The sequence below is a fragment of the Bombina bombina genome, chromosome 6, assembly GCF_027579735.1.
Source record: "Bombina bombina isolate aBomBom1 chromosome 6, aBomBom1.pri, whole genome shotgun sequence".
Classification (NCBI taxonomy): domain Eukaryota; kingdom Metazoa; phylum Chordata; class Amphibia; order Anura; family Bombinatoridae; genus Bombina; species Bombina bombina.
In genome coordinates this window covers 661,048,753-661,075,393 of record NC_069504.1, presented here as the reverse complement: position 1 = coordinate 661,075,393, position 26,641 = coordinate 661,048,753, and the positions used below count along the sequence as shown (strand labels likewise).

The window sequence follows — 26,641 nt, the reverse complement described above, 5'->3', positions numbered from 1 at the left end:
GTGGAAAAGGAACCCTTCAAGACAACAATTTAATGTCTCCTTCATGCATAGGCTCCAACGTAGCCCGTTGCAAAACTTTAAGAGCAAGATGTAAACTCCAAGGAAGAGCATTAGATCTAAACACAGGTCTGAACCTAGCAGAGCCTTAACAAATGCACATCTGGAAGCTCAGCGAACCTATTGTGCAGTAACACAGACAGGGTCGTAAACTGTCCTTTCAGGGGACTTGCAGAAAAGCCCTTCTCCAGTTCATCTTGGAGAACAAAATAAGTAGGTCCTCCACACCTTATGATAGATGCAACGAGCAATCAGCTTACAAGCTTGAATAAGAGAAAAAAATAACTCTCAGAAAACCCTCTCTTGGCTAGGACTAAGTGTTCAATCTCCACGCAGTCAGCCTCAGAGAATCTAGACATTGATGAACACAGAGACCTTGTTCAGCAGATCCCTGCGACAAGGTAACTTCCACGGAGGAGATGAGGACAACCCCACTAGATGCGAACCATATTCTTCACGGCCAAGACGGAGCAATCAGTATCACTGACGCCTGCTTGATTTGAGCCCCTACACTAGGAAGTAGTGGTAACGGCTGGAGAAGATAAATGAGACTGAACCTACAAGGCACCGCTAATGCATCTGTTAGCTCTGCCTGAGGATCCCTGTACCTCGACCCATATCTGGGTCTCAAGATGGAGAGACCATTCCCCCGGATGAAAGGATCGTCTGCTGAGGAAATCTGCTTCCCAGTTGTCCACACCCGGAATGTAGATCGCTGACAGCGAACAAATGTGGGTCTCCGCCCACTCCAGAATCCAAGATACTGCCCTCATAGCTATGGAGCATCTTGATACCCCCTGATGGTTGATGTAAGCCACCGAGGTTATATTGTCTGATTGGAATCTGAAAACGTGACAAACCCAGCACAGGCCAAGCCTTCAGGAGCATAGAATATTGCCCGAAGATCCAAATGAGATCGGAAGGGAGCTTTCCTCCTGAGTCCATAGGCCCTGTGCCTTCCTGGCACCCCAATCAGCTCCCTATCCTGACAGACTCGCAACCATAGTCACAATCACCCAGGATGGTCTTAAGACGGACGTTACTCGGGACAAGTAATCCGGACAAAAACACCAAGAGAGCGATTCTCTCGATTGGTTGTACGGAGAAATCTGTTGAGACAGATCCGAATGATCGCCATTCCACTGTTCAGCATGTGCAGTTGCAACAGTCTGAGGTGAAAACCTGGCAAAGGAAATTGTGTCCATGCTGGACACCAGGAGACCAATCACCTCTATACACCGAGCCACAGAAGGCCTAAGGGAGGGCAGGAGGGCAAAACATGTTGAAGCCAGCTAGCAACATCTCTGGTCTGTTAGAAAAATTCTCAATCCATTATAGTACCCGTGAATTCTACTCTGGTACTCGATACAAGAGAACTCTCTATAGTTACTACAACAAGAGGGTTTGGTTTTGCACACCTATCAAAAACATTTTATATATTAGCACACATACTGTGGGAGTGCTGCCAAAATGACCAAAATAATTCATAATACAAAAAACAGAATTTATGCTTACCTGATAAATTACTTTCTCTTACGGTGTATCCAGTCCACGGATTCATCCTTACTTGTGGGATATTCTCATTCCCTACAGGAAGTGGCAAAGAGCACACAGCAGAGCTGTCCATATAGCTCCCCCTCAGTCATTCGACCGACGGTTAGGAGAAAAAGGAGAAACCATAGGGTGCAGTGGTGACTGTAGTTTTACAAAAATAAATTTGAACCTGACTTAATTGCCAGGGCGGGCCGTGGACTGGATACACCGTAAGAGAAAGTAATTTATCAGGTAAGCATAAATTCTGTTTTCTCTTACATGGTGTATCCAGTCCACGGATTCATCCTTACTTGTGGGATACCAATACCAAAGCTTTAGGACACGGATGAAGGGAGGGAACAAGTCAGGTAACCTAAACGGAAAACACCACTGCTTGCAAAACCTTTCTCCCAAAAATAGCCTCCGAAGAAGCAAAAGTATCGAATTTGTAAAATTTGGCAAAAGTATGCAGAGAAGACCAAGTCGCTGCCTTACAAATCTGTTCAACAGAAGCCTCATTCTTGAAAGCCCATGTGGAAGCCACAGCTCTGGTGGAATGAGCTGTAATTCGTTCAGGAGGCTGCTGTCCAGCAGTCTCATAAGCCAATCGGATTATGCTTTTCAGCCAGAAGGAAAGAGAGGTAGCAGTCGCTTTCTGACCTCTCCTCTTACCAGAATAGACAACAAACAAGGATGATGTTTGTCTGAAATCTTTAGTTGCTTTTAAATAGAATTTTAAAGCACGAACCACATCAAGATTGTGTAATAGTCGTTCCTTCTTAGAAACTGGATTAGGACACAGAGAAGGAACAATGATTTCCTGGTTAATATTCTTATTAGAAACAACTTTCGAAAAAAACCAGGTTTGGTACGCAAAACAACCTTATCTGCATGGAACACCAGATAGGGTGAATTAAACTGCAAAGCAGACAATTCTGAAACTCTTCGAGCAGAAGAAATAGCTACCAAAAACAAAACCTTCCAAGATAATATCTTAATATCTATGGAATGTAAAGGTTCAAACGGAACCCCTTGAAGAACTGAAAGAACTAAATTAAGACTCCATGGAGGAACCACAGGTTTATAGACAGGCTTAATTCTGACTAAAGCCTGTGCAAACGCTTGAACGTCAGGTACTGCTGCCAGACGCTTGTGTAACAGGATAGACAGAGCAGATATCTGTCCCTTTAAGGAACTAGCAGATAAACCTTTCTCCAATCCTTCTTGGAGAAAAGACAATATCCTGGGAATCCTAATTTTACTCCACGAGTAACCCTTGGATTCACACCAACAAAGATATTTCCGCCATATCTTATGGCAAATCTTCCTTGTGACAGGCTTTCTAGCCTGGATCATAGTATCTATAACCGATTCAGAGAACCCACGCTTAGATAGAATTAAGCGTTCAATCTCCAAGCAGTCAGTTGTAGAGAAACTAGATTTGGATGCTTGAATGGACCTTGAATTAGAAGATCCTGCCTTGATGGCAGTGTCCAAGGTGGAACAGATGACATGTCCACTAGGTCTGCATACCAAGTCCTGCGTGGCCACGCAGGCACTATCAGAATTACCGAAGCCTTCTCCTGTTTGATTCTGGCTACCAGCCGAGGGAGAAGGGGAAACGGTGGAAAGACATAAGCCAGATTGAAGGACCAAGGTGCTACTAGAGCATCTATCAGTGCTGCCTTGGAGTCCCTGGACCTGGATCCGTAAAGAGGAAGTCTGGTGTTCTAACGGGACGCCATCAGATCCAATTCTGGAATGCCCCATAGCTGAGAGTCAGCTGAGCAAAAACCTCCGGGTGGAGTTCCCACTCCCCCGGGTGAAAAGTCTGGCGACTTAGAAAATCCGCCTCCCAGTTGTCTACTCCTGGGATGTGAATGGCAGATAGGTGGCAGGAGTGATCCTCCGCCCATTTGATGATCTTGGTTACTTCCTTCATCGCTAGGGAGCTCTTTGTTCCTCCCTGATTGATGTATGCTACAGTCGTGATGTTGTCCGACTGAAATCTGATGAATTTGGCCGCCGCTAATTGAGGCCATGCTTGGAGCGTGTTGAATATCGCTCTCAGTTCCAAAATGTTTATCGGGAGAAGAGACTCTTCCCGAGACCATAGGCCCTGAGCTTTCAGGGGGCCCCAAACCGCGCCCCAGCCTAACAGACTTGCGTCGGTCGTTACAATGATCCACTCCGGTCTGCGGAAGCACATTCCCTGAGACAGGTGATCCTGAGACAACCACCAGAGAAGAGAATCTCTGGTTTTCTGGTCCAGTTGGATTTGAGGAGACAAATCTGCATAATCCCCATTCCACTGTTTGAGCATGCACAGTTGCAGTGGTCTGAGATGAATTCGGGCAAAAGGGACCACGTCCATTGCCGCAACCATTAATCCGATTACCTCCATGCACTGCGCTACCTAAGGCCGAGTAATGGAATGAAGAACTCGGCAAGTAGCTAAAAGCTTTAACTTCCTGACCTCCGTCAGAAATATTTTCATTTCTACCGAGTCTATTAGTGTTCCCAGGAAGGGAACCCTTGAGAGCGGGGACAGAGAACTTTTTTCGACGTTCACCTTCCACCCGTGAGACCTTAGAAAGGCCAGAACAATGTCCGTATGAGCCTTGGCTCTGTGAAAAGACGCCTGTATTAAGAGGTCGTCTAGGTAAGGTGCTACTGCAATGCCCCGCGGTCTTAGTACCGCTAGGAGCGACCCTAGCACCTTTGTAAAAATTCTGGGAGCAGTGGCCAACCCGAAAGGAAGGGCCACGAACTGGTAATGCTTGTCCAGAAAGGCGAACCTTAGGAACTGATGGTGATCTTTGTGGATAGGAATATGTAGGTACGCATCCTTTAGATCCACGGTAGTCATATATTGACTTTCCTGGATCAATGGCAAAATTGTCCGAATGGTTTCTATTTTGAATGATGGAACTCTGAGGAATTTGTTTAGAATTTTTAGATCCAGGATTGGTCTGAAAGTTCCTTCCTTTTTGAGAACCACAAACAGGTTTGAGTAAAAACCCAGTCCCCGTTCTGTAATTGGGACTGGATATATCACTCCCATCTTGAGTAGATCTTCTACACAGCGTAAGAACGCCTCTTTCTTTGTCGTGTCTGAAGACAGACAAGAAATGTGGAACCTTCCCCTTGGAGGAGAGTCCTTGAATTCTAGAAGGTATCCCTGAGCAACTATCTCTAATGTCCAGGGATCGTGAACATCTCTTGCCCAAGCCTCAGCAAAGAGAGAGAGTCTGCCCCCTACCAGATCCGGTCCCGGATCGGGGGCTACCCCTTCATGCTGTCTTAGTAGCAGCTGCAGGCTTCTTGGCCTGTTTACCCTTGTTCCAGCCCTGCATAGGCTTCCAGGTTGCCTTGGGCTGTGGGGAGTTACCCTCTTGCTTTGCGGTCGCAGAGGTTGAAGCAGGACCGCTCCTGAAGTTGCGAAAGGAACGAAAATAAGCCTTGTTTTTAGCCTTAAAAGGCCTATCTTGCGGGAGGGCATGGCCCTTTCCCCCAGTGATATCCGAAATAATCTCTTTCAACTCGGGCCCGAAAAGGGTCTTTCCCTTGAAAGGAATATTCAGTAACTTTGTCTTAGACGACACATCGGCCGACCATGATTTAAGCCAAAGCGCTCTGTGCGCCATGATGGCAAAACCAGAATTTTTCGCCGCTAACTTAGCTAATTGAAAAGCGGCATCTGTGATAAAAGAATTAGCCAGCTTTAGCGCCTTAATTCTATCCATAATTTCGTCATATGAGGTCTCCATCTGGAGCGACTCCTCCAGCGCCTCAAACCAGAAAGCCGCTGCAGTAGTTACAGGAATAATGCAGGCAATAGGCTGGAGAAGGAAACCTTGTTGCACAAATATTTAGTAAACCTTCCAATTTTTTATCCATAGGATCTTTGAACGCACAACTGTCTTCAATTGGTATGGTTGTGCGCTTGGCTAGTGTTGAAACTGCCCCCTCTACCTTAGGGACCGTCTGCCATGCGTCCCGCCTGGGATCAATAATGGGGAACATTTTCTTAAAGATAGGGGGGGGAACAAAGGGTACACCTGGTCTCTCCCACTCCCTATCCACAATATCCGCCACCCTCTTCAGGATCGGAAACGCATCAGTGTATACAGGGACTTCTAGAAACTTGTCCATTTTACACAATTTTTCTGGGACCACCATGGGGTCACAATCATCCAGCGTAGCTAAAACCTCCTTAAGCAGTACGCGGAGGTGTTCCAGCTTAAATTTAAACGCTAAGGAATCTGATTCTGCCCGCTGAGAAACCTTTCCTGTGTCAGAAATTTCTCCCTCAGACAGTACATCCCTCACTGCCACTTCAGAGTGTTGTGAGGGTACAACAGATAAATCATCCAAAACTTCTGATTGCTCATCCTCTGTTCTTAAAACTGAGCTATCACGCTTTTTAGGAAAAACTGGCAGTTTGGATAGAAATGCCGCAAGGGAATTATCCATGACTGCTGCTAATTGTTGTAAGGTAATAGGGGCCAATGCGCTAGAGGTACTAGGCATCGCTTGCGCGGGCGTTACTGGTGTCGACACATGGGGAGAGGAAGGAGGACTATCTTCGTTACCTTCCGTTAAAGAATCATCTTGGGCTACATTTTTAAGTGTCACTGCATGCTCTTTAAAATGTTTAGATACCTTAGCACACTTTAAACACAAATGTAAAGGGGGTACCGCCATGGCTATTAAACACATAGAACAAGGTCTATCAGTAGGCTCAGACATGTTAAACAGACTTAGACAGCAATCAAATACAGTAAAATACAATTTTTGAAAAAACGGTACTGTGCCTTTAAATAATAAAAAGCGCACACTTTTTTACTAAATCTCCAAAAATCATCCAATCTTTATGAAATTTTCACCATATGATCCTAATGCTTTGAAATGATTGCACAGCACATTTCAAGTCAATTAACCCCTTACTGCCCAAACCGGAGCAAATTAAAGCTGGCAACTGGTTAGTAAAACTATAGCACCATGCCATAGCCTCTGCTGTGGCCCTACCTTCCTTGGGGATTAGTTTTAATCGAAAATAAGACTCTCTGAAGTCCTCAAGTAATCTCTGTACTCTTCACATGGAGCTGCATGAAGCTGTCTGTAAAATCAACTGCGCAACTGAGGCACGAATTTCAGGCCCCTTCCCTCTCGGGATGTGGGGCCTTCCCAAGCCAAAATAGGCGTCTAAATAGATGCCATGCGGAATAAACCCCAAAAAAGTGTTTCAAATGTAATATAAACTTGTATAAATATCAGATTTTTGTAAAAAAATTATCGATTGCCCCTTAACAGTGTCCACCAGTGTTTGAGCCCTTTCAAATAAGCCTTCCTTCAATACTAAGTCTCAGAATATGGCTTACCTTTCCCACATGGGGATTCTTGTCAGTCTTCTAGCATTACTAAGTCTTGACTAGAAAAAATGACTGAAACATACCTCAAAGCAGTTAAGCCTGCAAACTGTTCCCCCCCAACTGAAGTTTTCGGATGCTCAACAGTCCTGTGTGGGAACAGCAGTGGATTTTAGTTACAACATGCTAAAATCATTTTCCTCTCAGCCGAAATCTTCATCACTTTCTGCCACAGAGTAAATAGTACAAACCGGCACTATTTTAAAATAAACTTTTGATTGAAGAAATAAAAACTACAAATCTAACACCACATTCACTTTACCCTCCTGTGGAGATGCTACTTTTTAGAGCGGCAAAGTGAATGACTGGGGGGGTGGAGCCTGAGGGGGAGCTATATGGACAGCTCTGCTGTGTGCTCTCTTTGCCACTTTCTGTAGGGAATGAGAATATCCCACAAGTAAGGATGAATCCGTGGACTGGATACACCATGTAAGAGAAACAGGTATTGGCGCACATCCAGACATATAAGACCACATATATATTCACATATTAATATATTTATAAATGCTGCAAAATATTTGCCTGCTTAATATTTTTAAACTTTTAAATTTTTTAAGTCTTGATTCGTGGCAAGCACTGCAGTGTTGGAATTCTATTTTGGTAAATATGAATCGAATGATTTAACCCAGTAAGGCTTAGTTTTATAGTGTTAGGACCAGTCTATTTTGGGACATCTTGTAAATGGTGACTGGCTGAGCAGAATATGGCCATATTGTGTGACTAAGATCCCAACTTTATTTAAAAATGTAAAAGTTGAAAAATATTAAGCAAGCAAATATTTTGCAGCATTTATAAATATGTTAAAAAAGGAAATTTATTCTTACCTGATAAATTTGTTTCTTTTACGATACGATGAGTCCACGGATTTCATCCTTACTTGTGGGATATCGCCTCCTGGTCAGCAGGAGGAGGCAAAGAGCACCACAGCAGAGCTGTATATATAGCTCCTCCCTTCCCTCCCACTCCAGTCATTCGACCGAAGTTAGGAAGAGAAAGAAAAAGCCAAGGTGCAGAGGTGACTGAAGTTTAACAAAATTAAAGACCTGTCTCAGAAAAACAGGGTGGGCCGTGGACTCATCGTATCGTAAAAGAAACAAATTTATCAGGTAAGAATAAATTTCCTTTTCTTTTACAAGATACGATGAGTCAACGGATTTCATCCTTACTTGTGGGATACAATACCAAAGCTATAGTACACGGATGAAACGGGAGGGACAAGACAGGGAACCTAAAACGGAAGGCACCACTGCTTGAAGAACTTTCCTCCCAAAAACAGCTTCAGACGAGGCAAAAGTATCGAATTTGTAAAATTTGGAAAAAGTGTGAAGAGACGACCAAGTTGCAGCTTTGCAAATCTGTTCATCAGAAGCATCATTTTTGAAGGCCCATGAAGAAGCCACAGCTCTAGTGGAATGAGCCGTAATTCGTACAGGAGGCTGCTGTCCAGCAGTCTCATATGCAAACCGGATGATACTCTTCAGCCAAAATGAAAGAGAGGTAGCAGTAGCCTTCTGACCCCTATGCTTCCCAGAAAACACAATAAACAGGGAAGACGATTGACGAAAATCATTAGTGGCCTGTAAGTAAAACTTTAAAGCACGGACCACGTCCAAATTATGTAACAGCCGCTCCTTCTTAGAAGAAGGATTAGGACACAAGGAAGGAACAACAATTTTCTGATTAATATTTTTATTGGAAACAACCTTAGGAAGAAAACCAGGTTTGGTACGTAACACCACCTTATCAGAATGGAAAATAAGATAAGGAGAATCACATTGTAATGCTGAAAGCTCATAAACTCTGCAAGCAGAAGAAATAGCAACCAAAAATAAAACTTTCCAAGATAATAACTTAATATCTATGGAATGCATAGGTTCAAACGGAACCCCTTGAAGAACATTAAGAACTAAATTCAAACTCCAAGGAGGAGCAATTGGTCTAAACACAGGCCTGATCCTAGTCAGCCTGACAAAAAGATTGCACATCTGGAACATCTGCCAGACGCTTGGGTAACAAAATAGACAAAGCCGAAATCTGTCCCTTTAAGGAACTAGCTGACAACCCTTTCTCCAATCCTTCTTGGAGAAAAGACAAAATCCTGGGAATCCTAACCCTACTCCATGAGTAGTCCTTGGATTGGCACCAATAAAGATATTTACGCCATATCTTATGGTAAATCTTTCTAGTAACAGGCTTACGTGCCTGAATCAAAGTATCAATGACCGAATCGGAGAACCCTCGCTTAGATAAAATCAAGCGTTCAATCTCCAAGCAGTTAGCTGCAGAGAAACTAGATTCAGATGATGGAAGGGTCCCTGAATGAGAAGGTCTTTCCTCAATGGAAGCTTCCATGGTGGCTGAGATGACATGTCCACCAGATCGGCATACCAAGTCCTGCGAGGCCACACAGGAGCGATGAGGATCACTGAAGCCCTCTCCTGTTTGACTCGAGCAATCACCCGGGGAATGAGAGCAAATGGAGGGAACACATAAGCTAGGCTGAACGACCAAGGCACTGCCAAGGCATTTATCAGTTCGGCCTGGGGATCCCTGGACCTGGACCCGTATCTCGGAAGCTTGGCATTCTGACAAGATGCCATAAGATCCAACTCCAGCCTGCCCCACTTGAGAATCAGGTTGGCAAATACCTCCGGATGGAGTTCCCATTCCCCTGGATGAAAAGTCTGTCTGCTCAGAAAATCCGCTTCCCACTCCTGGGATGTGGATTGCCGACAGATAACAAGAGTGAGCCTCCGCCCACTGAATTATCTTGGCTACTTCTGTCATCGCTAAGGAACTCCTTGTTCCTCCCTGATGATTGATGTAAGCTACAGTCGTAATGTTGTCCGACTGGAATCTGATGAACTTGGCCGAAGCCAACTGAGGCCAAGTTTGAAGTGCATTGAATATTGCTCTCAACTCTAGGATATTGATGGGAAGTAGAGACTCCGATTGAGTCCATACACCCTGAGCCCTCAGGGAGTTCCAGACTGCTCTCCATCCTATCAGACGGCGTCCGTTGTCACTATCACCCATGAGGGTCTGCGGAAGCATGTCCCCTGGGACAGATGATCCATCGACAACCACCATAGAAGAGAGTCCCTTGTCTCCTGATCTAGATTTATTAGAGGAGACAAATTTGTATAATCTCCATTCCACTGTCTGAGCATGCTCAGTTGCAGGGGTCTGAGATGAAAACGAGCAAACGGAATGATGTCCATTGCCGCTACCATCAATCAAATTGCCTCCATGCACTGAGCCACTGACAGCCGAGGATTGGACTGAAGGGATCGGCATGTATTCAGAATCTTTAACTTTCTGACTTCCGTCAAAAAGATCTTCATGGATAGAGAGTCGATTAGAGTTCCAAAGAAAGGAAACCTTGTCTGTGGAACTAGCGAACTCTTTTCTAGATTCACTTTCCACCCATGAGTCCTTAGGAAGGACAGAACAATGTCGGTATGAGACTTTGTTAGCTGATAAGACGACGCCTGGATCAGAGTATCGTCGAGATAAGGCGCCACTGCACTGCCCCGGCGGTCTGAGAACCGCCAGCAGAGACCCCAGAACCTTTGTGAAAATTCTGGGCGCCGTGGCCAGACCGAAAGGAAGAGCCACGAACTGAAAATGTTTGTCCAGAAAGGCAAAACAGAGGAACTTGTGATGATCTTTGTGGATAGGAACATGTAGATATGCATCCTTTAGATCCACAGTAGTCATAAATTGACCCTCCTGGATCAATGGAAGAATGGTACGAATAGTTTCCATCTTGAAGGATGGAACTCTGAGAAACTTGTTTAGACTTTTGAGATCTAGAATAGGTCGGAACGTTCCCTCTTTTTTGGGAACTACAAAGAGATTTGAATAAAACCCCTGACCCTGTTCCTGTAATGGAACGGGACATACTACTCCCATGGAAGCAAGGTCTCCTACACAACGTAAGAACGCCTCTCTTTATCTGGTTTGCAGATAATCTTGAAAGAAGAAACCTTCCTCTGGGGGAAGAGTTTCTGAACTCCAACTGATATCCCTGAGACACAATGTCCAGGGATCCTGAACATCTCTTATCCAGGCCTGGATGAAGAGAGAGAGAGTCTGCCCCCCACCAGATCCGGCCCCGGATCAGGGGCCGACCCTTCATGCTGACTTTGTAGCAGCAGCAGGCTTCTTGGATTGTTTACCCTTGTTCCAGGATTGGTTGGTTCTCCAAGTGGCCTTGGTTTGTGGATAATTCCCTTCCTGTTTAGCGGAAGAGGAAGAGGAAACTCCCTTGAAATTTCAAAAGGAACGAAAATTACTCTGTCGTCCTCTCTGTTTGGACCTTTTATCCTGAGGGAGGAGATGACCCTTGCCTCCCGTAATGTCAGAAATGATCTCCTTCAAGTCAGGCCCGAACAGGGTCTTCCCCTTGTAAGGAATAGTCAAAAGCTTAGATTTGGATGACACATCCACAGACCAAGATTTTAACCATAAAGCTCTGCGTGCTAAGATGGCAAAGCCCGAACTCTTAGCCGCCAATTTAGTAATCTGCAGGGAAGCATCTGTAATAAATAAATTAGCTAACTTAAGAGCTTTAATCCGATCCTGTATTTCTTCCAAAGGAGTCTCAGTCTTAAGAGACTCTTCCAGAGCATCAAACCAATAAGCGGCCGCAGTGGTGACTGTGACAATGCAAGCCGCAGGTTGTAACAGGAATCCCTGATGAACGTAAAGCTTTTTAAGGAGACCCTCCAATTTCTTATCCATAGGGTCCTTAAACGCACAACTATCCTCAACAGGAATAGTAGTACTCTTAGCCATAGTAGAAACAGCCCCCTCAACTTTAGGGACCGTCTGCCAAGAATCTCTAATAGCGTCGGCTATAGGATAAAAAATTTTTAAAAACAGGAGAAGGAGAGAAGGGAATACCTGGTCTCTCCCACTCGTTTGCAATAATCTCTGAAGTCCTTTTCGGGACTGGAAAGAGATCCGAATAAGATGGGACTTCCAGATATCTGTCCAACTTACTCAATTTCTCTGGAGGGACCACTATTGAGTCACAATCATCCAGAGTAACCAACACCTCCCTCAGTAATAAACGGAGGTGCTCAAGTTTAAACCTGAAAGAAACAATGTCAGAATCAGTCAGAGGTAAGGTACTCCCTGAATCAGACAGTTCACCTTCTGAGAGTACCGCAGTACTCTCCAACTCAGAACCCCGGGCGGGTACGTCCGTAATCGCCATCATAGAATCAGAGGCAGAATTTACTACATAGTTGTCCTGTCTAGAACGCTTGCCGTGCGATATGGGAAAATTAGCTAACGCATCAGAAAGTGTAGAGGACATCACTGCAGCAATGTATTTTAATGTAAAAGCTGCAGAGGGGGGGGGGGGCGGAGCCGGCCGAGGATCGTAATGGCCGCATGATTTTTAGCTCCGGTTAGAGGAGCTCTTTCCAAGGCAATATTAGGGGACATACAGGTAACTACAGAGCCGGGAAAAACAATCAAATAGCAGGCGAAACCTAGAGGCATCGAACTAAAAACTTTTGAGGCTTTACCGAGGAGACTGAAAACTGCACCATATCCCGGAGCGTGTCAGGCCTAAGTGCGCACCATGTTAAAATGAAAAGCCGACGCTCGCGCCATCGCTACAAGGGGTAAGATTACAACACTCCATCCGTTACATACATGCCTTACAGTTACCCTCTTTGAGAAAATAAACGGAGGCTTAATCGGCAGCACACATTACTGTTTGGGAAACAGACCAACATAGTATTAATTAATGGAGCCGGTTTAGGCCCTCTCCGGACAATTGATTATAAACCCCTGGGGCAGAAGCACTATGTCCCCCGCAATCCCAGCCCTGTAAAAACCACGCAACACAACATTTGGGGGTATACTGCTACTGATTAGAACTCAGCTTTGAACATGTGAACAGCTCCTACCACGCACCGCTTTAAGCAGCTGAAAACGACACTGATCTGCAGAGGTACAAAAAGCCTGAAAGCTATCAAACCAAACCCCAAAAGTGGTACCTAGGCAGATTAATACAGATTGGTAACGATCTAACTGTAAGGACACTGTTTTACAACTTGGTAAAAAGGACTTTTGCTTATTTATTTTTTTATTATATCTACACCTTGTGCTGTGATAACACCTGTCACCATACCTCAGCAAAGTGTACAAGCTGATCCTTAACCACACTGACTCTCTAGCGCCAGAAATGGCGTCTAGACGCACACCCAGGCCAGACAAAAATACTAAGGGCCTAACAACTCCCAATGCTAAAATGGACAACTTCTTTAAAGTCATGGAATCCTCCATGTCTGCTACAGCTGAACAGCCAGATGCTGAACAGATCGCTTCGGAGATGGATTCTCCTGCTCTCCTCACTATAGCTGATATACAGAATCTGCCGACTAAAGCGGACTTTGCCTCTTTTTTCACCCAGGTTGGGAAACTTATTAAAGATGGACTATCTGACGTCAGGAAAGATCTCTCAGACTTGGGGGATAGAGTTATGCAGGCAGAGGAGGATCTGGAACAATTTTCCAATACTACAGAGCTTCAAAACCGTACTCTTCAAGTGCACGATGATATGATACTACAGCTCCAAAACCAAGTCGAGGATTTAGACAACAGAGGGAGACGGCAGAATCTAAGAATAATAGGTGTCTCAGAGAAAGTTTCAACATCCCAAATCCAACAGCACCTACAGCAACTGTTCCAACACATCCTACAAGAAGATACACCAGTTATCCCCTTAGACAGAGCCCATCGAGCCCTACGTCCAAAGCCACCTGAAGATAAGCCACCCAGAGACATAATTCTGCGATTTCAAAACTTTAAGGATAAGGAGAAAGTGATGACAGCCTCGCGGAAAACACGTCGAATTTTATTTGAAGTAGATGAAATACAGATATATGCAGACCTAAGTAACATTACACTCTCCAAACCCAGGGAGGCGAGATACCTCACAATGCATCTACAGGACTTAAAAATACCCTATAGATGGGGCTTTCCTTTCTGTATTAAAGTGCTGCACAACTCCCAGATCGTCACATATAGTCACCCAGATGACCTAGAGCAATTTTGCAGCAGCTTAAAGATTCCGCTTCCATCTATAAGCTCATCTGATTCTACTTCAAGACCAGGAGATAATTCACTACTCCCGGCACTGAAACAACAAAGACTTGCCTGGACGAAAGTTGCCAAGAAAACTAACAAAGGGAACCAGAAAGCAGTCCAACAGGATGGTGAAATAACCTGAAAATAAAGGACTTAAGAAACTGGTCCACCTCATACTTGCCAAGTATCCAGTATAATACTATGCCAGGACTCTAGAATTTTCTAGTAACCCGTGTAGGAAATGTTTTGAATTCATATGCAACTATATTATTATTGTAGAATAGCTTAAAGCTAATATGCCAAATACTAGCCACCCCCCAGATAATCCCCACTACTTAATATTTAAACCTCAGATGGAAATGCTCCGTCATAGTAATTCCCTTTATTTACTATGACCCCCCCATCTAGTACGAGATACTGTTTTAAGTATTGTTGTTTTGTTGTGTTATTGTTAATGCATTATATGTTTTACTTATTTTCTCTATTGTTTCCAGCGGATCCTTACACTAGAGGAGATAGCTGTTCCCTATGCAACCTCCCTCTTCCTTCCTACCCTTTTTCTGACAGAGACGCAGCGGTAAGACATCAGCAGCGAGCTTTCATACTCAGGTATTGTGCAATGCAGCACATACACGATCACATTGAACGAGCAGACATCCCTTTTAATTTATATGTAGCAACTGATAGGCTCTGCAAACAACACTACATAAACACTTCTCTTCAAAACACATATGGCAGTCCCCGATTTGTTATTAATTTCCCAAAATGTTAAAGGCCTAAACTCGCCCACTAAAAAATCCATTGCCCTTAATTGGTTCCATAAACACAAAGGTGAGGTGATCTTCCTACAAGAGACACACTTTTGCAAACATCTGACACCGAAATGTTCCTCTAAACAATTTCCAACAGGATATTTTAATTCAGCTCCTACTAAGCGGAACGGAGTAGGCATTCTATTTAGACATAATATCCCCTTCCAACTCACTCAACAATATACAGACAATGAGGGACGATTTCTGATCTTAGTAGGTACCATATACAACCACCCAACCACATTTCCAACATATTATGCGCCAAACACTGGCCAAGCCCGTTTTTTCAAAAAACTGATTAGAAACTTATTGGAGGTAACACAAGGGGTGCTGATCCTGGGAGGTGACAGCAATGTAGCTATGGAACCACCATTAGATTGCTCTAACAAAAGGAGCTCAATGCCCAAAAGCTCCCTGGGTGCCATTTCTAGGGCCCTGCGTAGTGCAACACTATTAGACTCGTGGAGAATCCAACACCCCGAACAAAGAACATATAGCTTTTATTCAAACCCCCAAAAGTCATATTCCAGAACAGACCCCATATTTATAGACCAGAGGAGCCTACCCCTAGTGAAACACTCGGAAATTCTGCCGACCCCATGGTCTGACCATTCGATGGTAACACTATCTCTGGCCCTACCAGATAAACCCCTATCTGACCCTCATTGGCGACTAGACGAAACGCTTCTACTGCAGCCACTAATTAAAGATAAAATTACGCGCACGCTCAAAGACTATTTTTTACATAACGCTACCCCAGACACATCCCCCGCCCTCATATGGGAAGCACATAAAGCAGTTGTGAGAGGGGAATTCCTAAAGCAGAAATCTATTGCAAAGAAAAACTATAATGGACAATATAACATATTAATCCATCAACTCCGAGATATTGAGAGATTGCATATGCAAGCCCCATCCAATGAACAGCACATAACTCAATTGACTAAGACTAGACGAGAGTTAAATGACCTACTCAATAAAGAGGCACAACGGAAGGCAATCTATTTAAACAAACTTTACTTTGTAGAAGGTAATAAGGCAGGTCCTCTACTGGCTAGAGCCCTTAGAAATCGTACAAATAACCAATTTATTCGTAAATTGTCCCTGCCAACCACACAAGGGGAATACACCCACGACAGTAGAGAAATTGCAAATGGGTTTGGAGACTATTACAAAAAGCTCTATAACATTCCTACAACCCCGCACTCCACAGACAATTAGGCAATAGACTCTTACATTCTAGGGGCCAATGTTCCAACTCTACCTAACCACACCTCAAAACAAATGGAGGACCCCATATCCCTACAAGAAGTCATAGCAGCCATAAATGGTGCACCGCTGCGTAAGAGCCCTGGCCCTGATGGCCTATCGGCCTCATATTACAAGCAGTTCCAGTCCATCCTAGCACCCCACCTCACTAATCTGTTCAACTCCCTTGATAAAAATGGACAATTATCTCACAATCTATTAGAAGCACACATATCGATAATCCCCAAAGCAGGAAAAAACCCCACGGAACCAAGTAGTTACCGCCCTATATCCCTATTAAATGGGGATATAAAAATATATGCCAAAATACTAGCGAACCGGATTAGCAAAGTACTTCCAACTCTAGTGCATGTAGACCAAGCCGGCTTTGTTCCGCTCAGGGAGGCCAGGGACAACACAATTAGGGTTCTCCATTTAATGGAATTTGTAAAAACAAAACATATCCCTGCTGTCCTGGTCTCCACTGATGCGGAAAAGGCCTTCGATAGACTGAACTGGCCTTTCCTGCTTAGTACCCTTAAACATTTTGGTTTCGGGGAACTAATGATCAAACGAATATTTCACCTATATAATAGTCCCTCGGCAAAAGTCCGCGCAAATGGGGTACTATCACATAGCTTCCATATTAATAACGGGACCAGGCAAGGTTGCCCACTTTCACCCATACTCTTTGTCCTCACGATGGAGATCCTAGCTTGTCATATTAGGAAAAACCCAGACATACACGGCATTAACATTGGTCCAGACTCACACAAACTAGCTATGTTTGCGGACGACGTGCTGGTCACCTTAACGCTCCCTGACATATCCATGCCCAACCCGACTCTGGAATTTGACAAGTTCAGTAGATTTTCACATTTTCACATAAACTATTCAAAATCAGAACTCTTAAATATCTCCATGACTCCCAATACCTTTACAACCTTCACACCAACATGTCCATTTAAAATACAAAACCTGCACCTAAAATATTTAGGCATAGTGTTGTCCTCTAATCCAGGGCGATGGTTCGCTCTGAGCTACCAGCCCCTACTACACTCTCTATCCTCTTGGAAGGACAAACCTTTATCATGGTGGGGTAGAATACAGTCAATTAAAATGACAATACTTCCGAAAATTTTATATATTCTGCAGGCAATGCCAATCGCCCTCCCTAAAACATTTCTACAACAGCTTCAAAAAGCTGTGAATGCCTTTGTGTGGGGTAAATCACGTCCAAGGATAGCGAGGGGAACAATGTATAGATCCCTCCAGAACGGAGGACTGGGATTGCCAGACATAAGCTTATATTATCATGCATCGGTGCTACAGAGAATACTAGATTGGCATTGTAGAAAAGATTCTAAGGCATGGGTAGCGATTGATTCTCAGTTACTTAGATCCCCCAATCCAGGCCCCCTTTGCTGGCTTCCTAAAACCAGGCGCACCCCCTCTTGTCAATCGTCTATACTCTATCGACATATATTTAGCACTTGGGATCACAATCAAAACGGCCCCGACACTGTCTACACCTGTCTCCCCACTCAAGCCAATCTTCCCTAACATAGAACTGATGGGGGGCTATGATAACAGGAAAAAGGATGCACTAATCACCGAGCTGCTAGACTCTGTTCCCGTAGCAAACCTGATTACGCAAGGCAAACTAAGAACTAGAGAAGAACTAGCACCAATCCTATTTGGGTCCTTTGTCCCGTGGCTAAAATATGCGCAATTGCGACACTTTATTATGACAACTCCCAATAAGGTAGACCTTCTAAGAGTACCAACACCATTTGAGCAAATCTGCTTAGCAGGGACAACGACCAGAGGTACACTTTCACTAGCTAAAGGGATACTCCAAAATGCACAAACCCCTTCACTCCCCCCATATGTGGCTAAATGGCACAGAGAACTAGATATAGCGATAGATACTAAACAATGGCTGCAAATATATCAGAACACACGCACCTCATCCACTTCCCCTAAGGTCATTGAACTCAACTACAAAGTACTTATGCGCTGGTACTTGACACCAGTCAGGTTAAACAACATTTACCCCGCCTCCTCATCTTTGTGCTGGAGAGGCTGCAGTGAAAGGGGCACCACTTTGCATATGTGGTGGTCATGTCCCAAACTTAACTCATATTGGAAGGGAATAGAATCCACACTAGGAGAATTAACAGAGACGGCCTTCTCTCTAAACCCTAAATTGATCCTCTTAAACGAGACCCCCCCTCTCCAATGTAAAATTAGGAAAACACTAATACGCATTGGTCTAAACAGCGCTAAATCACTGATCGCCTTACACTGGAAATCCCCCACAATACCATCACAAGACAGTTGGCTACAAAATACAGACAAGATGCTCTCATGTGAAGAATATGGCTATTTTAAAAGGGGCAAATCTGCATTCTATGCGGATGTCCGATTTTATTGGGACTCAATTACTGCCACACAAACACAATAGACCCCATATACACTAGACGCATCTTTAGAGTAAGGAAATTGGGAACACTTTTCGGATCATACAATTCTTTTTACACCACAGGCGCGGCGGCTTTAAAAACTTAGTCGCAAGCATTGCATCAGGGATGTCTCTGTCAGATGCCAACCTTTCCCCCCCTTTTTTTCCCCTGTCCCCCCTTTCCCCCTCTGCTATTTCTCTGTACTTATCCTTAGTTTGATTAAGGATTGATTTTAGACTTGAGTTTCAGGAATTATAGCACATGACAATTGCTCCATACCACCTATGACTTATAGGCAAGAATTTTACTAACATCTCCAGAAAACGATTATGGATAATAAAAGCCATAGTTAATGATTGTAAAACTTAGACATTATATTCCAGAAATCCATGGATCAGATATCTGTTGTTTGAAAATTGTGGCTACTCGCAGTCAAGTTGTTTTGATCTTTGATCTTTATGATTTGTATGCTGAATCCAGAATCCTGTGATTTCTTTTCTTGTGTTAAAAGGATGTTTTATTTGTTGTCAAAATCAATAAAAATGTATCTTTAAAAAAAAAAAAAAAAAAAGCTGCAGAGACTGGTGAAATACAAGGTCCCGCTTGAGCGGGTGTTAAGGGCTGAGACGCTAGGGGAGAAAGCTGCAGCATGCTCTGCATCTCATCTGTAGACTCTTGAGAAGCATTCATCTTAGTCAAAGATTTGTCAAAAAAATTTTGTCTCTAAAATGCAAGGCCCTCTCAATACATGAGGGACAAAAAGGAGCAGGGGGTTCCACAGTGGCATCCAAACACATTGAACATGCTACAGTTTGGATATCATCTGCATCCATCATAAAAGAAAGCAAGAAGCAATTTGGTCTTAAAAATATTTATAACCAATTAGCATAGAAAAAACAGCGGCACAGATTATAATAAACCTGGGCAGCTACTGTGCTTTTAAGAACTAAACATGTATTAATGTCAGAGCCTAAAAGGGTTAACAAGCACAGATTATTTTAAACCTGGGCAGCTACTGTGCCTTTAAAAGCTAAATATGTATTAACAATGTCAAAGCCTGAAAGGGTCAACAATCTAAGTACACTGTATAGATTTTACTTCAGCCCCTCACCTCAACAGCTCTGCTGAGGCGCCTACCTGCCCCCACGGTCTTCCGACCACACTTGACAAAGGAACCGGAGGAATATGATTAAACGCCCAAGACTGCTCGTGTTCACTAATAACCATGCGGTCACGGCGTGAGCTTAGTATGATCCAGCAGCCGGATGTAATGATAGTCTGCGCGGCTTAACAGCGGGCCAAAGGAAGTCCCGCCCATCGTGGGCGTCGCATCGGCCGTAACTCCGCGCGGTAAAGAACTTCCATATTCTATGAAGTTCCCCGCGTGGCAATGAAAAGCCGAGTCTCAACCACTGCTACAGTGAAAAATCAATATGCAGCCGTAAACCGGAGTCCTAATGCAAGACTCCGGTAAGCACTCCCAGCGTTAACACATAGGCACCATAGCTCTTTGTGAGAAACATTCTAGCGATACATAAAAGCCCCATTCATGGGATCACAATAGGCCATTTTAATAAACATTAGCCTCTAATGTAACCCCCCTTGTGCCGGTTGACCCCTGGACAACTCTCACACACACCGTTATAGAACAGCCCTGTTAACCTTTGCAAAGGCTCTTGTTCCACAGCTCCCAAGTACACAGTCCCTTCTGAGTTAGCCAGTGTCCCAGAAAATAGAAGACTGCACTTACCTCAGTGCTGATCAACAGCACGAGAAGGTCCACAGGATCAAGAGGTCTTCTCCCTCCAGCAGCTCTGTGGACACAAAAGGGCCTTAGTTAATATTGCTAAGACCATCAGTATACAAAGGGCAGCACTAGTATGGGAGGCACAGTGAGGGTAAAACCCCACCAGTTCCCGTTGCTTTAAAGCCACCTGTAGCTCTACTCTAGAGGCTGACAAGGAATACGGCTACACCCTATAGAAAAATAGCACACTTAGGTACCATTTTAAAAATAATAAACTCATGATTGAAGAATCTAAACTAACACCTCACTTTACCTCTTCCTATCACTAACACAGGCAAAGAGAATGACTGGAGTGGGAGGGAAGGGAGGAGCTAAATATACAGCTCTGCTGTGGTGCTATTTGCCTCCTCCTGCTGACCAGGAGGCGATATCCCACAAGGATGAAATCCATGGACTCATTGTATCTTGTAAAATAAATATGTGAATATATATGTGGTCTTATATGTTTGGATGTGCGCCAATACCTGTTTTTGTATTATGAATTATTTTGGACATTTTGGCAGCACTCCCACAGTATGTGTGCCAATATATAAAATGTTTTTGACAGGTGTGCAAAACCAAACCCTCTTGTTGTGGTTCTTAAATCTCAGGGAGACTGACCAAATCTCTACTGGTTAAAGCACACCACCCTGCTCAGGTGTGTTCCAAGGCAATTTAATTGAGTTATATATAAAAAGCCAGGGAGTCTTATTCTTGCAGTCTTGATTTGTGGCAAGCACTGCAGTGTTCTAATTCTATTTTGGTAAATATGAATCTAATGATTTAACCCAGTAAGGCTTAGTTTTATAGTGTTAGGACCAGTCTATTTTGGGACACCTTGTAAGTGGTGACTGGCTGAGCAGAATATGGCCATATTGTGTGACTAATATCCCAACTTTATTTAAAAATGTAAAAGTTTAAAAATTTTAAGCAAATATTTTGCAGCATTTATAAATATGTTAAAAATATGTGAATATATATGTGGTCTTCACTGTTCCCTCTAAGGTGCGCGGCTGCGTGGCCGCGCACCTTCCCTTCTGGTGTAGCGCAGGCAGAATATCAGGCCGCGCAGCACCTGCTGTGAGCAGAAGCAGAGAGAGGAAAATGCCTGTAGAACTAATTTGCCAAGTGCCGCCTGCACTGCGCATTGGACCCAGCAATCTGTCACTCATCTAGCCTGATTCTGTGTTCCTGTATGCCAGCACCGAGCTAATGTACTCAGCTTAAAAGTATATTAGCTCAGTGCTGGCAGCAGCGCTGTATACAGGAACACAGAATCAGGCTAGATGAGTGACAGATTGCTGGGTCCAATGCGCAGTGCAGGCGGCACTTGGCAAATTAGTTCTACATTTTTGGGATCTCAGCTCTGCACCTGCCTGACTGCCTCCACTATCTATGCCTCCCAACTGTCCCGGTTTCTGCATTGCCACCACTAGCTCATAAGTGTTGCACACAGTATTTTTAATCTTAGTGCTAGTAGGAATGTTGGAGCCGGAAGTGGAAGAGAGCGCCAGGCCCGGACTGGACGTCGGGCATAGCAGGCAAATGCCCGGTAGGCCGCAAGGTATTTTAGCCCCGCCCACTGCAACATCACGGCATAAAAAAATAAACTGAATTTTGTTTTCCAATATTTAATAAATTTGAAGTTAATGTTATTAATATTTTTTTTAACTTTGTTTAAACTTTATTATCGACTCTTGTGTATATATTTGCACACACAGTTCAGCACATCACATTCTAGTTCAGGCCGGCGGCTGCCGCCATAATACATTCCCCATTCGGATAGGCCGCACACAGGCGCACTGCTTCCGGCCATACGCAAATGCTAATGAGCTGACAGGAGGAGGTCTGAGCGCACTGAGTGATGTTGACGACACCCGGCACGCGGCTGCACTACATTGATACCAGCATGCCGCGTACCGGGTCCACGTGACACAGAGAGAAGCAGCGAGCAGCTGAGACAGCTGTTGTCAGACAGAGGTGAGCCAGACTAGTGTGCTGCTGCGGCTGCCTGTGTGTCACGTGTGTGACTGTCACTCAGTGGTTGGAGGGAGGCCTCAGGCTGGAAAAGATGCTGCCGCCAGGCCAATGCTCCATCATGCATATTGCCTGTCATTCAGTGAGACCTGGGGAGCAGCAGTGCGTGACGTGTGCGGTGCGACCGTGTGTGCCAGACTCAACTGCCAGACTGTTAGGTGAGGAGAGCTGCGAGTGCACTGTGAAGATGCAAGGCTGTGACTCAGCAGGTGGCCAGGTAGGTGAGGTCACTCTGGTCTCTCAGAGAGAGAGAGAGAGAGAGAGAGAGAGAGAGAGAGAGGACCCGACCTTTTCTTTTTCTTTGGAGTCAATGTTTGTGAAACTTCCTGTTCTGGAGCACATGACATCAGCATGCACATCGCAAACACAAATCATTAGTTGGCCGATGGGAAGGAATGTAAGTGCTTCCTTCCCATCGGCCAACTAATGATTTGTGTTTGCGATGTGCATGCTGATGTGCTCCAGAGTGTGCTGCTGAGGTGCCGTTATCTCTTTAGGAGCAACAAATTAAAGGTGACATAATTTACTGCAGTGCTTTGAATTGAACTCCAACATATTTTTTTTAGCAGACTGTGTGTAGCAACTAAGCTGAAGGGCAGAGTTAACCTCTTAACTGCTGGCATTTCAGAAAGGCTGCAGACTTACCCAGCTTAATTCTTGCAGCCTGCTATAAAAACAAATTTATCAATACAGTTTTAAAAGCATTGACTGCTATAAAAGTTTTCAAACTTAATATTATCAAATAAAAAATGGGGAAAAAAAGGTTATAACATCCTTTTATGTTTAACAAATAACAAAATAGCTAATGTGAGAGTCTCCCTGGAATGGAACTGTTTCCAAGTTTTACAGCATATAACAAACACTGAGATTGAAGTAAGCTTGTTGATCTTTCTGTTGGTATATGTGTTTAACATGGGTATTTGTAAACTTACATAACATCCAGAGGATTGTATCCCTTTAAGGTCATCTGGTCATGAGTTAATGACAGGCTTATATTATTTATGTATGCAGTGTCACTATCTTCAACACATCTGTGTTAAAAGCCTGCTTGTTATTTGGATAAATTAGAGTAACCATTCAAATTAACACAGCCACATTGCCAAAGATATTGAACTGCAAACAGTTACTTTAATTTACCCAAATAACAAGCAGGCTTTTAACATAGATGTGTTGAAGATAGTGACACTGCATACATAATATAAACCTGTCATTAGCTCAAGACCTTAAAGGGATATAATCCTCTGGTTGGTATTAAAGTTTATAAATACCTGTGTTAATTTGAATGGTTACTCTAATTTATACAAACAACAAGCAGGCTTTTAACAGAGATATGGTGATTCTGAAGATAGTGACACCGCATATACAATATAAGCCTGACATTTAAAGGGACATACATTTTTGGTTGGTATCTAATCTCACAAACACCTTTGTTTAAATAAACAGTTACTCAAATTTACCTAAACAACTAGCAGGCTTTTTTCAGAGATGTGGTGAAAACAGGGACACCACATATATAATATTAGTCTGTCATTAACTCATAACCTTAAAGGGACATAATTCTCTGGATGGTATTAAAGTTCACGAACACCTTTGTTAATGTAAACGGTTACTTCTATTTACCTCAATAACAAGCAGGCTTTCTTACACAGATGTGGTGAAAATAGGGAAACAGCATACATAATATAAGCCTGTCATTAGCTCATGACCTTAAAGGGATACAATCCTCAGGTTGGTATGCAAGTTTACAAACACCCATGTTAAACACATATACCCACAGAAAGATCAACAAGCTTACTTCAATCTCAGTGTTATATGCTGTATAACTTGGAAACATTTCCATTCCAGTTAGACTCTCACATTAGCTATTTTGTTATTTGTTAAACACAAATTTTTTCTTTCATGATTTAGAAAGAGAATGCAATTTCAATCAACTTTCTAATTAACTTCTATTATCTAATTTGCTTCATTCTCTTGATATTCTTTGTTGAAAAGTATATCTAGATAGGCTCAGAAGCTGCTGATTGGTGGTTGTACATAAATACCTCTTGTGATTGGCTCACACATCTGCATTGCTATTTCTTAAACGAAGGCTATCTAAAGAATGACGCAAATTAGATAATAGAAGTAAATTGGAATGATGTTTAAAATTGTATTCGCTATCTGAATAATGAAAGAAAAAAAATTTGGTTTAATGTCCCTTTAACATTGCACAAGCCTTATTCAGCTAATACCCATTATAGCACTGACAATCATGCTAAAATGCCCCAAAATTGAATATTGTGCTAGTCATTCATACTAATTGTATATACAGTTGTCATCTACTATACACTATTTTTTTTTAAAAAAAGCATGTTTGATTTGTCAAATATGTTTTTGTCACTTAAACAAGTATTATACTTTCCATGTTTGGTATATGGTTAACTAAGAAATGATGAGCGGGGGGAGTGGGCCTCTTTACCCTAAAATGCCTGGGCCTCTTTTTGGTACCAGTCCGGCCCTGGAGAGCGCTATACATCCTGTACGCGCTACACTAAAAACCCCAGACTGACTGAGTAATAAGCAGTTGCTGTCGCTACACTAATTTTGACTACAGACTCAGAGCCATAAGACCGGCTCCTTCTCTAGCTAAACTGATTGGCCTGCCCTGTTAGCATAGGACGCTGAGGGAAAGCTAAATGAGGCACAGCAAGAAGGGACCGGCAATAACAGCAGTTACTATAGCCTTCATTCATAAAAAAAACTGACACTTGCCTCCAAAAACCCTTAATTTATTATACAATCTAAGACAGAGCAATCTAAGACAGAGGTCACCTGATCGCCCCCAGCACACAGAATAATTTTACACTGCGTGCGTGCTGCTGTAGGAAGTATGTTCATGTTGGTGGAGTTAGAGCAGGACCCTTTAGACAGCGTGAGTAACAAACTCATTCATTATTTGTTGTCAGTAGTGCCTTAGATGTTTGAAGCTGTTCATACTCCTTTACATGAATCTATGCTTCAAAGTAGCTGTGTCTGACTCTGTTGGTAGTCTCCCCCCTCCGTGCTCTCATTTCCTCAATTCCTTCTCAAGACTGTGTGGCATCTCCCCTCCTGTTATCTATCTCTAACCTACTTGTCATGAGGATGATGTCAATAGGTTATCAGAAAAAATAAATCACATGGGAAATGTGTTGCTGGGGGTTGGGGATTCCTATTTCAGAATAACTATTAACCCCTTCTTCAGACTTTGCCACATAGTGTGTATGTATGAGTGTATATCTGTGTATGTTGGTGTGCATTTGTGTATGTATGTGCATATGTATGTATGTATGTGTGTGTATATATATATATATATATATTTTTTTTTAATTTTTTTTTTGTGTGTGTTTGTGTATGTTGGGGGGGGGGGCAGCAGAATTTTGAGTGCCTAGGGCAGCACAAAACCTAAATACGCCACTGAGTGTCATACATATTTTATGACTAATTAATAAATGAATCTGTATATATAGGAAATGAGTGAACTTTCTAGTAATTATAATTTCTTCAAAATGATCCTCCATCCTATTTCTAACATACTCATGTATCCACCACGAGCTGATATTTTATTGCCATGTGCATAAAAAAATAAGAAAAAGAAAAAAAGTAAGGGCAGGGGTAATTAAATATTTTTTCATAGAGTTAACTTGTTTTAATTGAGCCAATCATTTTTTTTTTTGCAGTTTCAAAAATACCCCAATATTATACATAAAATGCTTTCAAATGTTTGCAAATTATTCAATTATTCAACATAATTTTAAAGAAATGGCACATATGTACACATACATTCATATATGTTATTAGTAGAAATATAAGGCAGCTACAAGTACATCAAATTAAATCCCTTATTTGAAGAAAGCAAAGTACATATCATGTCCCTCTGTGTATTGTGGGTGGCACTAGCAACAGAGGGGCTGCTGTCTATACATAAAATATATATATAAACCCTGAGTCCTCTCAATGCTTCTAGATATTTAATCTTTTGTAAACTATTGTATATGTATAAGGGCTGGTTGATTTTATATATATATATATATATATATATATATATATATATATATATATATATATATATATATATATATATATATAATTTTTTTTTGTTTGTTTTTTTCTTCACTGTTGCTGCACATGGGCTTCTACTTA

General features: G+C 42.9%; 1 protein-coding gene across 1 annotated transcript in view; it reads right to left on the bottom strand.

Moving 5' to 3' along the window:
• LOC128663414 (TP53-binding protein 1) overlaps window positions 1–26,641 on the bottom strand; it is a 94,651-nt gene that overhangs the window by 9,410 nt on the left and 58,600 nt on the right. The window lies entirely within an intron of this gene.